Source organism: Arachis hypogaea, chromosome 14 (genome assembly GCF_003086295.3).
Source record: "Arachis hypogaea cultivar Tifrunner chromosome 14, arahy.Tifrunner.gnm2.J5K5, whole genome shotgun sequence".
NCBI classification, from domain to species: domain Eukaryota; kingdom Viridiplantae; phylum Streptophyta; class Magnoliopsida; order Fabales; family Fabaceae; genus Arachis; species Arachis hypogaea.
In genome coordinates this window covers 8989912-9000745 of record NC_092049.1, presented here as the reverse complement: position 1 = coordinate 9000745, position 10834 = coordinate 8989912, and positions in this window count along the sequence as shown.

Here is a 10834-nt window from a genome sequence, read left to right as displayed (position 1 = left end):
ACCAACCACAGCCCCATGTGGACAATCTAATGAAAAGCGTAGCATGAAGGAGACACTAGAAACTCCAGTGGACAAGACAGAGCATGAATTCATACTAGAACAAGTAGAAGAAGCTGTCATTGTACAAGAAGAAGAGTTGGTTGAAGATCTACGAGACGCTGAACCTCCATGGGAATCCAGAGTTGAGGAGAATTCCGTCAAGGATGTTACAATTGATGCTAAGAAGGATATTGCACAATCCCCAAGGCAAGTCATTTATGAAGAACTAGACGGAATAACCCAGGACACAAATTCCCTTGATGATGATAGTCACAAGTCAAGCTCTCTTAGTAATGAACTTGCATCCTCAAGTGAATTCTCTGAGATCGAAGAATCTTCCCCAAGTGAATACGAAGATGACGCGGAGGTAGATTTCTCTCAACCTCCAATCTATGACTCGAATGATGAGGAAAATATAGAAGACTTTGACCAGGATACAGATGCATTTAGAGAATCTTACAAGGAAGTGGAGGAATTCACAGAAGAGCACAAGGGAGAAGAACTTACAGAACCACCAGAAACACCTACCCCAAGGCCATTACCGCCCAATACAAGCTTCAAGTGGGTACAATCCTTAACCTTTAACTTTACTTTTTCACTTGAATATGGTTTGCTTGAAACAAATGGCCAGCTTAGAGCTCTCTGTGGCTTTAAGAGTAAGAGGAAAATGGCTCGCACTCAGAGCTGGTGTACAAGGTTCAATAAGGTTCCACGCTTCAACTTGAAGCGCACGGATTGGTATCATGTTCAATCGAATAGATCTCGGAAAATGTTTGGTCACTATGGTGAGAATCTACTTTCTAAACCGCTCGGATGGAAAAATATAGATCAAGACGGAGGCGGATTTAAAAACAAGGCTTGGGATCATAGATTCTATTCTGACAATCGTCACCCCGGGAGCCTGAGACTCTGTTTGAAGCTGCTCAGAAGCTTTACATGCCTAGTTTGGGACCCCGGAGGCTATTGGCATTCCAAGCATTGGTGGAGATTTCTGGATGAATTTAAGCATAAGCCGCCATAGCAGGAAGCTCTTCCAATGTCCAACTTAAGGACTTTAACTAAAAGTGCTAGGTGGGAGACAACCCACCATGGTATGATCGTTCCTTTTGCAATTTTAATTTTATTTAGTTTTGTTTGTTTTTGAATTTTATTTTATTTTATTGAACCTTGAATCATGCATAGCATTCACATTAAGCACTGCATTCTGCATATTGCATTCCGCATTCTGCATAATAATAAAAAAAGGGTGCGCGACGCGACCACATCATCCATGCGATCGCGTCAATGCCGAAATACACTTCCCACGTGACCGCGTCATCCACGCGTCCGCGTGACCTGGAAATCGGCGTAAGGATCCAACGTCCAGAGAGTTAGGCTGGAATCGTGCGGCCATTGTGCGTCTAGCACAAAATGGCCCACGCGATCGCGTCACATGCACACAACCAATCCCACGCGACCGCGTGAGCGACGCGATCGCGTCGAATGGATTGCACAAATCCCTAAAGGAGACAGAGAGTTGGGCTGGAACGACGCTGGATTCGTGCGTTTAGCACAAATTCCAGCGACGCGATCGCATGCCCCAGGCGATCGCGTCCTACCCCCCTTTTATCCCTTCCATGCGATCGCGCAACCCACGCGATCGCTTCACCCCCATTTTGCACCAGCCACGCGATCGCGTGCCCCCATGCGACCGCGTGGATTCAAATTTATAACCCCCTAGGTCACGCGAAACCCTATTATCGCGCCCCCCCTGAACCCCCTCCCCTCCCTTCTCTCTTCTCCTATCCAACCACCACCGCCACCCCCAGACGCCGCCGACCTCCCAGACGCCGCCGCCACCTTTCCCCCCTTCCTCCCTCTCCTTCTTTCTCCTTCTTTCTCCTTCTTTCTTCCTCTTTCCCCCCTCTCCGCCACTGCTCCTCTGCGCACCACCAACCACCGCCGCCGCCCGTTCCAGCCGCGCCCCCCCATCCACCAGCACCACCACCCCTTCCCCTATCCCCCTATTCCCCATTATCCCTTTTTCCCCCTGCCCTGAACAGCCGCGCTGCCGTCACCACCACCGCCAGACACCTTTCTGCCCACTCTCATTCCACGGCCTTCCAGGTTCCGCAGAACGTCACCCTTTTATCCATTTGTAGTTAGTTCATATTTTTTTTCTGTTTCTGTTCATATTTAGGCTAGTTAGATATGCATGTTGTAGTGGATTTTAGGTTGCTTGGTAGCCTAGGATGAGGTTAGTGGATTTAGGCCTGTTTACTTGCACTGTTCATGTTTCTGTTTTATCCAATTTGCAATTCTGCTGTTACTGTGATGTTTGTAATGTTCATATGCTGTGATTTCTTGTTTCATGCTGCTCTTTACACTGAATTTTCATGTTTATATTCCTTATATGTAATTGCAACCTTATTTTTTATTCATATGAACTATTTGACTGCTGTTTATTTTCCGGGAGAATCCAATTTTAGCCGGAATGCTGCCCAAATTTCTGAAAAATGTTTTCATTCATATTTTGGTTTTGGCATTTTGCATTATGATTTCCTCTGCTTTACCCAAACCCATTCATGAATGCCAGGCACGCATTCTTATTCTCTTTGATTTCCTGGTTCATATATTGCATTTTTGATGTTTGATTCCAATTTCTGCTTTCTCTATATCTATTTGAATCAGCATCAACTTGTTTTCCTTGTTTGGTTATGAGTTACCCCTAGTCCCTACCTATGAATCCTTGTTACTTGGAATATTTTCATTATGCCACTTACTTTAAACATCTTTTCACTAACCTCCTAATTTTAACTTTCTAATCACTTTTTCAGTTCTAACCAAACTAACTTTTTAAAATCTTTTTTCTGGTTTTTCATTTTCTTTTAACCCTCTAACCATGGCATAATGATAATTTTTCTATTTAACATGAATTCAATTACATTTTGGATTGTGATTTCTCCTTTCAAACTTTTAACTCCTATACAATCCTTGATGCACAATTCCTTAACTCATTTACCTCATTCTACTTCTCCTTTGCCACTTTGTGTTTCTTTTGACTATTTGCCTATTTGTTTCCCTATTTTTTTATATATATCCTGGTTTTCTGTTTTTCAGGATGTCAGATACCCATAGAAAGGGAAAAGGAAAGGCTACCACTGGCAAACGTAAGAGAGGAGAATCATCTATGTCTATCATAGATCTCATGCATGATGCCTCCTGGCGGGAGAAACACTTTACCCCGCAGGAGAAGGCTGACCAACTGCTTCCTGCCACTGATCCAATTAAATTTGCAAACCGACACTGTGAGCTAAAGTATCCGGTGTTTGCAACATCCAGGAACCTATACCTGGAGAGAACTATGAAGATCCCAGAAGAACTCCAGCAGTACACCTTTGACCAAATCAAACAAAGAAGCTGGTTCTTCCTGGAGAGAGCTCTGACTTAGGTCAATGCATCTTGGGTTAGGGAATTCTACTGCAACTACTTCAAAACCTCCCTAGATGCAGTGAACCTCAGAGGGAAGCAGATTTTGGTTACTGAGGAGGCAATTGAAGATGTTCTGAAGCTTCTGCCTAAATCTGATCAGCCAGACGATTATCAGAAAGCTGAGGAGGATATGCGCTATATGCGATTTGACTGGGATGCAGTCAAGGCGAGGATCGCCCTTGACCCGACAGTTCCTTGGATCATGGGTCAGAACACTACCTTGCCCAAGGGAATCAAGCGGGCATACTTGAATGATGAGGCTCGGCTTTGGCATCAGATACTTAGCAACTACATTATGCCGAGTACTCACGAGACTGAGATACCAGCCGCTATGATCACCCTCCTTTGGTGTGTGATGGAGGGTAAGGACCTGTACCTGCCACGCTTTATCCGGCACTATATGGCCAGGGTCCACGTCAGAGGCACTCTTCCCTTTCCATATTTGGTTACACAGCTGGGCCGTCGAGCTGACGTGCCATGGGAGGATGCTGATGAGAGGCCACTTGCTGCAGAATGCAAGAAGATCATCCCGCACAGCAGGAACTTTCTGGCCTTGGGTTACAAACCTCCAGCCCTCCCTGGTGACACTGCCACACCATCTGCCGGCCGCTCTTCCTCTACAGCTACACCTTCCACCACCACTGCACCTCCACCTGCCCCAGAGCCCATCTATCATCTAGTGCACCGCTTGTTTCGACGACTTGACCAGATGGAGCGTCGCAACAAGCGATGCTATGAGCACCTGAAGCTGATGATACGCTCTGGCGACATCCCCTCCGAGCCTGACACACCATCCGAGGCATCTGAGGAGGAGGCGGATGATCCCGAGGTTGAGACCCATCCCCAGGGAGAGACAGAGCAGGCAGGCACAGAGCAGGCTGCACCACAGGCAGAGGTTCCACATCAGATTCAGGCTGCAGATCCTGTGATCCCTATCCAGACAGCACCTCCTCTACAGCAGCCAGACCCTCAGCCCACCACCACAGAGACTCCAGCTACCATTCCTTCCAGTGATGACATCCCTTCACACCCTGCATGATTGAGCATCAGGGACGATGCTTCATTTTAAATGTGGGGAGGTCGCCATCTCTGGCGTATTATCTTGGTGAACCACTACAGACTCTTTTTCTTTTATTTTGGATATTTTTCTCTTTATTTTTATTTTTATTTTTTTGAGTACTTATACATTGCTACTGTTTATGTATTTTTACTCTATTTCTGCATTTTGCATTTTTAGTTCATAATTTAGCCACTTAGTTGCAATTCTAACTTATTAGTTATAGAAATTATGGATTGATTAGCATAGTTTACCCTTTTTAGCATAAGATAACTCAGAATAGATTGAAAAGAAAAAGGAAGTAAACTAGAGACTTTAACAAAATCAAAACAACCCACACCTTATATATATATCATTACATGTTAGTTAACAACACTTCATCAAGGAGAAACACTAGAACTTTAAAGCCATTCAATATAAGTTTTACATTGAGAATAATGAGAATTTTTAACTAAACCTGCATGACATACATAAGTGATAAATGATTTTTTGAGCTAGAGAACACATAGCCTGTGAGTTTTGAGCTTAATTGTATGCTTACATTCAAACCATAATTTTTATTCCTGTGTGTTTCGCCCTTCTTTTATATTCTGGTATTCTTTACTTTGTTTTAATCTATATGTCCAATTATAGAATGTAGATACATACCAAGAGAGTGATTGAGGCCATTATTTGATTTTAGCTCACTTATTCCAAAATAGCCTACCTTTTACATCACCCTTGTTAGCCCTCTTGAGCCTTTAAATCCCCTTTTATTCTATCAGCCACATTACTAGCATTAAGCAGAAAAACAAATTAAATCCCAAGTTGAATCCTTGGTTAGCTTAAGGTAGAAAATTATGCATAGTTTAAATATGGAAAAACCTATTGGGAACATGGATGATAAAAAACAAAAGGTAGAAAATTTGAAAGGAATAAAATAACTCAAATAAAAAGTTTTGGGAAGCATGCTCATGTTAAATCAATTATAATTGAATTGCCATGTGAATAAAAAAAAAGGGGTGTTATGAATAATAAAGGGGACACAAAAAGAATCCCCCATAAACAAATAAAGCAATGCACATGGGATAAAAATAAATATTGAGATATGAGCATGTAACATCAAAAGTGAGAAACATGGGATATTAGGTAAAGAAGCTTTACTTTACAACATATGTATGTTAGGTGAGATCTTAGACTAAGCAAGGATTCACTTAATTAGCTCACTTAGCCTTATACATATACCCTTACCTTTACCTTGACCCCATTACAACCTTAATTAAAGACCTCATGATTTTTGGTATATCTATATTCTATAATTGTTGATTGGTTAGATGAAGAACAAAGTTATAGAAAGAAAGAATAAAAAGAAGAATAGAGTGATTAACCCAATAAACACTGAGTGATTAGAGAGTAAACACAAAATCCAGTGAGGGTTCAATAGCTCATTAACATTTATCTCTGCTTAAATTATTAATTATCTTGCAATTTTTTTTTAATATTTTTCTCTCCCATCTCAATTGTAAAGGCACTTTATCACTATCTAAGGTTTGGCTACATATACATGACTCCTTAAGAATGTGAATTAATTTAACTACATGCAAGCTTTATATACAAGTGACTAAAAATTTAGAATTGCATGATGCATCATTCATCTAGGTAGTTGCATTTAGATTAGATTGCATTGCATGATATTCCACCACTTTAACCTTACTTTTTACTTTGGATTTAGCATGAGGACATGCTATTGTTTAAGTGTGGGGAGGTTGATAAACCCATATTTTATGATATATTTTGTGCTTAATTTGAGTGATTTATTCAATCTTTCACCCACTTATTCATATTAATTGCATGATTTTACTTTTCCTTCCTTATTATGTGATGTATGTGAAAAATATGTTTTTTATGCTTTAAAATTAATTATTTTAATTACCTTTTATTTCCATTCGATGCCGTGATTAGTGTGTTGAGTAGTTTCAGATCTTCTAAGGCAGGAATGACCTAAAGGATGGAAAAAGAAAACATACAAAAATGGAAAGAAAGCACAAAATGGAGTTTCTGAAGAAACTGGCATCCACGCGATCGCATGGGCGACGCGGACGCATGCCAAGCGCGAATCAACAGCGACACGGTCGCATGACTGACGCGACCGCGCGCCTTAAGCAAAACATATATGATGCGGTCGCATGACTGACACGACCGCGTGACAAGGAAAGCTCCGAATGACACGACCGCGTGACCCACGCGGACGCGTGACCCACGCGGACGCGTGACCCACGCGGACGCGTGACTGAGGCCACGCACCAGAAATTGCAGAAAATACTTTCAGCAATTTCTGAAGCCCTTTTTGGCCCAAATCCAAGTCCAGAAGGCATAGACCAGAGGTTATAAAGTGTGGGAACGCATCCATTCAGAGGAAGTTTGCGAATTTAGTTACTTCTCATGTTTTAGATCTAGTTTTGAGAGAGGTTTTCTCCTCTCTCTCTCGTAGGATTTAGGACTTCTCTTAGTTTTAGGAGTAACTCTCAATCCCAGGTTCTTTATTTTTATTTATTCTTCCAATTTAGTTTATGAACTCTTCATGTTAGATTATAATTTCCCTTATTAATGTTATTTGAGGTATTTCAATTCATGATTGCTTTCTTTAATTTATGTTATTGTTGCTTTACATCCGAAGGCATTTTTATTCCAACAAATTTACTTTTTCCTCTTTTGGTCTTGGTTAAGAAAGCAGAAACTCAGGAGTTATCTTATCTCATAATTGATAACTGTTATCTTTGCTAATTGAACTGAGCTTCAATAATCCCAACCTTTTCTTAGGAAATAAATAGGATTCGAAGATCAAACTAATTAGTCCCTTGACTTTCCTTTACTTTAGTAAAGGTTGACTAAGTGGAATTAAGATTCAACTTTCATTGTTATTAATAAGAATAACTAAGTCTGGACTTCCAATTTCTCATACCTTGCCAAAAGTTTGCTTTGCAGTTATTTATTTATTTTAATTGCCATTTAATTTACCCGCCATTAAGTTACTTGTTCCTCATTCTTGAAACCCCAATTTACAATCTCCGTAACCAATAATAAGAACATACTTCCCTGCAGTTCCTTGAGAAGACGACCCGAGGTTTAAATACTCGGTTATCAATTTTAAGGGGTTTGTTACTTGTGACAACCAAAACGTTTGTACGAAGGGATTTCTGTCGGTTTAGAGACTATATCTACAACGCGAATGTTTTTATGAAATTCTTTACTGACAAAAATCCTAACGTCATGGATCCCCATTAATATTTGAACGGCTAACTTTTTCAAGTAAAAAGTTTTAGTTTATCAAAGAAAAACCGAAGTTAATTACATTTGAAACTTTAACTTTTATACGCCTATAAATAGAGAGTTTGATATGAAGAATAACACACACAGCAATAACAAAAATATTCTTCTCTCTCTATACAATAATTCTCTCTTCTCTCTATCTCTAGATTTTAAGTTTATAATATATATAATATTAATAAATATATTAATAATCTCTATTATATTAAAATAATAATTATGATGAATATTACTATTAGAGTTATCTAATTATATTTTTTTATTTTATATTTATTATCTTTTATTTATTTATTTATTTATTTATTTTACAACACCTTACATATTCATTCATCTTTATGTAAATAGCTAGGAATTTGGTTTTTATAATTTCGTTATTCTTCTACAAATATAAAAACTAAGTTCTAATAATACATGATAATATGTACATGATTTTGTATTTCCTTTTCAATCACTACCATTTAATTTATGTTGACATCTTATTTTTTGGTAGAGAATTTATATTGCCATTAATCAATTGATACTTACTTGGAAAAAAGATAAGAAGAAAAACTCAAAGGACTAGTCCACTAGATAAAAGATGAAAAATATTATTCATATACTAAACATTCTTGATATTTGTATAGAAATATATTTTTATTAATTAATTATATATTTAAATTATTTTATAATTAATAAAACAAAGAAAACACATATTTTGGTTGTTAAAAAAGTATTAATGTCAAAACAGTATTATTATAAAAGATAATTGATAAAAGATTAAATTCCGTGTTGAATCTCCTTATTTAAAGCATGTTCGGAAAATATAAAAAAAAATAATTTTTTTTAGAAAATAATTATATTTGGATAAAATTTTGAAAACAAATTATAATCAGAATTAATAATTTTAATATAAAAATAGTTTATAAGTAAATAAAAGCAATTTTTTTGAACATATGATTATAATGAAAATAAATGTTACTTTTGAATTATAATAATTTTACTAATTTGACCTCAATATTAAATACTAAATAATATAAGTAATAATTTTATATCTATTCTTTTTGTAATTATACCACTTAAAAATAGCTTCTTTTTAAAATATAATAATCATTTTTCAACTAAAGTATTTAAACAATATAAAATGATACCAGATAATCCATATAAGCATTTTTATTTTATGTTTTTTATTTTTATTTTCTGTATTTCCTATTTAAAAATTGATAAAAGAAATAAAAATCAGTAGCCATCAGATGTTAATAAAGAAAGGTAAGCTACTAGCAACTGCAATTTTGCATAATTGCATATGGTCCATAAAGTGTGCAAGGCAGACATAAATACACATGGGAATTTTGGGTACACACAACAAGAATTGGACCTCCTTCTCATATGTTTCACTCTCTTATCTTCTGTCTCTTTCAACATTACATAACAAATACTCTGTCTCTTTTTATGAGATTTATTTGTGGCCTTAAAAATATTATAATAAGATATCTTCCAATTCTCTTTCTACCCTTTTCCAAAGAAATATTATTTCTTTAATCAAGATTCAACTCAAAAGGCAGGTTGTTAGCCGTTAAGAATCTAGTCTATGATTGTTTAGTATAATTCATATCATAGGTAATTTTTAATTAAATTATTATATTAAATATTGTGAATAAACAATTTTAGTAAGTTTCAATAAAGGATAGTGTAGGGTAGGGTATCCTTCCGACATAAGTCCAGGTCCTATTATTAAGAAGGTGATTGTTAGGGTGCCTAAAAGTGTTTGTCTAATTTATCAAAAATGGTTAAAAATTAATATTTAATTTTAAAAGTATAAAAATAAATAATTATTAAATATTCAAAAGTTGTCATAAAAAATAAGTTAGACAAAAGTTAGACACCAAATTATAGACACTATAGAATTCACCTAAAAATAATGTCTTTCCATTTATATAGTCTTCAAGGAATGATATATGTGAACATTAATAGCAATTTCGAGAAATTCTATATAAAAAATGCAACTTAATAAACATAACATAAAAATAATTTAGCATAAGCAAATTTTTAAAATGTAAAAATTTTTAATCCCGTTAATTTTACTTTTTAAAAATATATAAAATTTTATTCACATAATTTTACATCAAATTAATCTAAATTTATATGATTTTTTATAAATGACAAAGAATAAAATGATAATGCTAAAATAAGCAAATGAGTTAAATGATTATTTGACTAATTTAAATTGATTAGTTTTTTTTAATATTATACCTGCATATAGAATATGAAACTTTTTGTCAATTTATGGTTCACTGAATTTAAATCCGCATGTTGCGCGAAAATAAAATAGATATATAATATATAAAATGTATAAATTAATTTAAAATTTAATAATTATATAATTAAAAATGTATACATAAGTTTGACTTTAAGTAAAATTATGCAAATACTCAATTCAAATTTATTTATTTGATTTTGTATTATTATCTTTATTTTTGTTCTTCTAAGTAGTCATGTTTATTTATTTATTTTTAAATTATATTTAAATATTATAGTACAAATATAAAACTATTAGATGAAATACATTTTTGAATATAATGTTTTAATAATAGTAGAAATTAACATTCAATTTTCTAATATTATTTTTCACTACTCACGATAATGTTATGTATTTTCAATAATATTACAACTAAATTATATTAAAAAATATAAATAGTTGAAAGAAAAAAAAGTGATATATAAATGATATAATTAATGAATACAATTAGACTAAAAATAGAAAAAAATTAAAAGAAATTATAAAGGACGTGAAATATTATTGAAATTAATGTTTAATTTTTTAATTTTATTTTTCATGATTCATGATAGTACCATATATTTTCAATATATTACAACGAAGTGATATTCAAATATATAAATTATTGAAAGATAAAGATATGATATATGGATGATATAACAAATGAATACAATTAGACCAAAAATTAAAAAAAAAAACTAAAAAAA